Source organism: Neopelma chrysocephalum, unplaced genomic scaffold (assembly GCF_003984885.1).
Source record: "Neopelma chrysocephalum unplaced genomic scaffold, ASM398488v2 Primary Assembly neopelma1_61b, whole genome shotgun sequence".
Lineage (NCBI taxonomy): Eukaryota > Metazoa > Chordata > Aves > Passeriformes > Pipridae > Neopelma > Neopelma chrysocephalum.
In genome coordinates, this window is record NW_020897717.1 from 3,820,519 (window position 1) to 3,825,968 (window position 5,450).

The window sequence follows — 5,450 nt, forward strand, 5'->3', positions numbered from 1 at the left end:
TCCCATCATAGAAACTCTTCAGCTATGGATGTCCTTAGCATTCCCTCTCTTTGGCATGTGAAGTTTACATACCAGCTTCTAGGCTGTTGATGCATTTTGCACCAAAATGTCAGGTAATGGAAGAACAATCTCTGGAGTGGAAAAAATGTGGAACTGCATAAGTTTATTGTATGTTCGTTTGCATAGTCTACCTTTCAGATAAACCTTATCCCTGCAAGTGTACTGGTTCTCGAAAAAGAGTCCTTGAATAACCTGCACAAAAGCTGAACCACCAGAGGTGCTACTTCAGAAAAGCAAGCAGAGGAAGGTACCAGAAGCAGTGCAGAGGAAACGCTTCTGGAGTAAGCACCCCCTAGTATTGTTCAATATGTCTCTATCCTGTTTTTGCAACACAAGGTGTTGTTATTTTATTAGAGATAACATGGCTTGTACATATGAAAAGAGGGTACATTTCTCACTGGTAAGACATACTTACTCACATTACTGAAGTATGTATTATTTTCTAAAAGGGCTTATTTCCTTCTAGTCCCTTACTCTAGAGAGCCCTGCTGAAAGTCTGTCAGCCATCTAGACCAAAATATGTTTTTCAAATATGTGATCATCTTATACAAATCAACATAATTCCACGTGCTTTCATAGAGCTATGAGTTAAACCAGTGGAGGATCTAACTCCTTGGTATTTTATGTAACACAGATAAACACCAAAATTTGTGATCAGAGAGGAAATGTTTCTAGGTGTAACATACTTGCATCATTACTCTTCCACATTAGTTACAATCCTTTGCTGCAGCCACTTGTGCAAGACTTTTGTGCTTATCTTTACAGTACATGGAGATAAGAGTTGCTTATATTTTGCAAAACGTTTGTGTTATGTACAGATGAGAGCAAGAATCCACACTGAAATTAGTACAAGTTTTGCAGTTCAACAGGACCAAAACAATCCTCTTAATACTACTGCTTGAACCCTGATCTTTGCCTTTTTGCATCTAAGTCACTAGAAACTTCTCTTTCCAAAAGCAAAACAATGCTTTGAGAAGTCACAGATCAGTGTAAATTATGTCATCACCATTAGGTGTTGAGATAACATCTTTGTTGCATTAAGTCCCTCTTGGAAATGTCCAATAAAGCCAGAAAGAAAATGAGACTTATTTTACAGATTTTTTGAGCACTATAATTCCATTCTTGCTATAATATTATCTGTGAGAAGCTTTTTCTCTTTTAATTCCATAAAGCTCTATCACTATATTATCTAAGCAGCTAAGTACTGAGATTATGTAAGTTGAACATAATAGGATGTCTGTAAAACTTTGCTCCTTCCAGCTTTGGAAATTTCTACATTGCTCTTCTACAGTGACTCAGCTGAAGATCTCCCATATGATCTAGGAGAATGTGTGGTAGGGTGGGATTTCCACCCTTTGGAGGAATGTAGAATGATCCTCAGGTATGACCTCAGCTTCAGCCTTGCTCTCTTCTCGCGTCCCCTGGGCTTTGCTGGGCAATCTTTAACCACTGAGCAGCAGATGCTTGCTGTAGTTCCTGCCAGGCATTTCACTTCTGTCTTTCTAGGAATGTTTACCTAATGTTTTCCTAGGAAAAAAAAAATCCACCTTTTGATTTTGCACAGCAGGAGAATTTGCCTGTTGTACCAGATAACAACCTCAATATATACTTTCACAGTCTGTTTCTTCTAGAGGATATTTTTGGCCCATAAGTGGTGTTTTAAGAATAATTCTACCAGTACTATTTTTATAATATGTATCACTTCATGGTGCATTACTAACCATATGGCCAAGCACACTACATGCAGCTACATTGCAAGGTTTACTGCCCAGTAGGCATGAGAAGCATTTATTTTGAATGATATGTATTGAGGAAAAAAATTCCGCTTCAAAGGTACAGGCTTAGGACCCTCATTTCTCTTCTTGGTTCTTCCTTGGTTTTAAATGAGGTTCAGCTTTTCTTCCTTGGAATCTCACTGCAATAATGTGGGCTCAGAGCAGCTGTTTGTACTTTGCCTTGCTGATAACTGGCAGGAGATAAAATATGGAGGAGTAAATTCTGCCTGACTGCTACAGGTTGCATCACACAATCACTGACTGGTAGGTCTCTGAGAATTGTTACTGATAGCTAGATTTTATCTTGGTAGGGGTAAGAGCTCATGAAACAGGATGACTCAATGAATGACTAATGAACACTTTATGATGAAACTTCCGTCTAAGCCATGTCAACTGTGACCAAAAATTATCACCAGGGAGTTATTTGACAGTCTAGGGTGAGTGAGCAGATGCCCTGAGTCCACCTTGTTGTAGAGATGTGTCTTGAATGTAAAATCCACTAACTCAGTTTGTATCAATTAATGTCAGTGGGGAAAACCACAAATGGTGATGTGGCATGCTGGTGAACTATGCTGTTACCTCTCAAGTGGCTTCTCCCATTTAGAGCTGGCCATTTAATGAGGTAGATGATACTGCCATTACTTTGCGTTTTTCTCTTTTGTAAATAAATCATTCCAGTCAGATGTATACACACAGCTTTGTTTTGTGTGTTCATACAGAAATGCAGACTCCCAGGAACAGTTCCAGCTACTCAGCTGGGATTACATTATCAACACAGGCATCATCATATTTAGGTGGGCCTCCTATGCAAATGTCATGGGGAGTTCCCCTGTGCGACTCTAATTTATGACTCTACCAAAATATCCTTCTTCATCTCCCTGATCCTAGGCCCTTTACATATGGTTTACAGGTACCTTTGCTTTTCTTGGGACACCAGTAGCTCCTGTACAATCCCAAATCATTAGTTACACACCTAAGTCAGTGTGGAGGTATCAACTACTGTATTGACTTAGCAGTGCTCAGTAAAATTACCTCCTGCCTTCTTATGCCAACGGTCGTGTCTTGCTTTCTGTACGGCAACATCCTGCCAAAATGCATTATTTCCCATGGAGGAGAACAAACTCCCCCTTTTGGGCAGGGTACAAATGAGGCCAGACATGCTCACGGTGCGGGGGCTAGAAAGGGGATATGTGCAAGTTTTGCCCTGGGCAGTCAAGAGACGAGATGGGGATCATGGGAAGTCAGAGGCTTAGCCTTGGCTCTGATGATGATTTTTTTGTGTGGCCTTTTGTAAGCTCTTTCATGTTTCCACCTCATTTTTCTCAATCCTAAAATGGAGTTCAAAATCATCACTTCTCTAACACCTCCCCCTCCACACACACACATAGAGTTGTGAGAAGGTTTAATGTTTATCTCAGAGGCTTTGAACAGTATTATACATCCAGGGAATGTATACCGGCATTTAGACCCCAGAATGAGCTTTAGAAAAACATCAGTAAAGAAAACAGCATTTATATTTTAATCATATTAATCATAAATTTAGTATTGGAACAGAATATGTGATTAACAAACCTGCAAAACAAGCTTTGTTTCATTGGCTTGAGCTGCTTTCTAGTTCTGTTTGTGTACGTCAAAGTGATGTTCAGTCTTTTTAAATGAGTCACAGGACTGGAAGAACAAAAATATTTGATGGTAACATATAGCAGCAAAACAATTACTCTTTTCATTCTGACAGGCATGATAACCAGAATAGCAAGTTAGAGCTAGAGGTCTAGGCTGGTAGTTTCTTTCCACATATCAGGGATTTTAGATCTGCTTGCAAGACAGTGAAATAGAACTGAAATGTCATAAAAATTAAAAGATAACACCAGATCAAACAATAAAAGCAAGCATGCCCGTTAGGATACAACTATTTACACTTATAAAGGCACTACTGATCAGTGAGTCCATGCAGTATTCTCACACAGCACAGCCTTGTCTAGCAGCTTTCTGTACCTTTATCCAGAGGAGACTCCTTTCCACCCTGCTTGCTGCATTGCACCACTGATTTAGTGAAGACATCATCCTCATAAGGATGCTCTTCTAACTCACCTCTGAAATCCGCTTGCTTTTCTCCTCTGACAATTAGGTTTAAATGTGCTGCAGCAAAGTACTCATCCTTAGCAGTCGTATGGCTTTTTAAGTGATAAACTGCATTAGCAAATTCCTTATTAGATAATCTATCAAATGAGGTCATACATAATTTTAGCAGTCTCATCTTGATTTATAGCATGATCACAGCAAATTATGCACACACAAACCAGCATGCTGGCTGTCAAAGTCAGGTATTTTTACTCTGCTAAAAACTATTGCCAGGCCAGCCCAGTGGCCTACTGGTAGAACTCTGCATCACCACGGCTTGCCCAGTTTGCAGGATAGCCCTCAAGCTCACCCCTCACCTTTTATTAGGACTGATGAGAGTTCAAGGCAGTAGGTTAAGTCCCTTGCTTCATACATTCTAACAATAATTCTTAATGGTGTTTATTCTGACAGATTTTCCATACTCCTCTTAAGTAAGGGCATGGGCTCTCTAGAAGGGTAAGCTTAGGTGTGGGGAAACTGGGTCTGCAGGGTGCTGATCTTCTCCCTGCCTCCCTTCTGTGTTCCCAAGGGAATGAAAAGCTAGTTGGAGTGAATCATCAGGCAGCATTGCGCACGACTGTAACAGAGTCTGCTTCCCAGTCCAGGCTGCTTGGGCTGGTAGAGACTTGGTCGCCTGCACCCACTGGCACTGGAGGAGGCAGTGCTCCATCTCCTACAGCCATCTGCACTGGGGAGCCATGCCACCTGCCTTGCTACAAGCACAAGTGATGAGATGCAGGGAAAAACGGGAAGGATCTTCAGGACAAAATGCTGTTTCTGAACTGCCCTTCGCTATCACTGCTGCTCTGTTGTTCGCTGCAGCCCCCATGCTGGAAGTAAATTGCTCCCGGGATCCAAAAGGGACACAATTCCTATCCCCTAGCTTCAAACTTCTGCAAGTAACATTTCATTCATGGAGATTTATCTGTAACTACCATAGGGGGGAGCTGCAATAAATTATCTGATCTTGCCTTTCTCTTCACCTGCTCTCAACTCACATTGCTATTTCTAGGGTTTAAGCTGTGCAAAGTGGCAAGAGTACATGTCATCTCCATTTCCCGCTGGACTTACGGCCAAACTCTGTCTGCGAAGGACCAAGTGGGATGGAACAAGATGTGTTCTTTGGCATTCCAGGTATCTTGCCCCTAAAATGTAAAATAAAAACTAAATGAAAATCTGAACACAAATTTCCCCTGGAAATATTAGATCATAGAGCCATAACTATCACTATATGAAAACTTCTTGAAATGCTTAATACAAAGGTCTCCATGTTGTATTCACAATAATATTCCTGGGATGAGAGACTGGAAGAAACCAAAGTCATTCATCAAAATGAGCTAGCAAAGGGCATGCTTTCAGCGGATGGCACTGCTGTTTTGCACACACTATGGTAATTTGGCCTAATCCTACTGAATGAGCTTTTCATGCATATGTGTGTATGCATACCTGTCATGAGTGAAATCTATTGCATCCTCAGTTGACAAGCTGTGTGTG

At 40.9% G+C, this 5,450-nt stretch overlaps 1 long non-coding RNA gene across 1 annotated transcript; it reads right to left on the minus strand.

Annotated features, from left to right (window-relative positions):
• Positions 1 to 1,038: 1,038 nt before the first annotated feature.
• LOC113966874 lies at positions 1,039 to 4,311 on the minus strand. Its single transcript, XR_003533988.1, has 3 exons — positions 3,831 to 4,311; positions 3,408 to 3,503; positions 1,039 to 1,587 (listed from the first exon to the last, which is right to left on the minus strand). It is a non-coding gene; the product is annotated as an uncharacterized LOC113966874 (long non-coding RNA).
• Between the last annotated feature and the right edge of the window lie 1,139 nt (positions 4,312 to 5,450).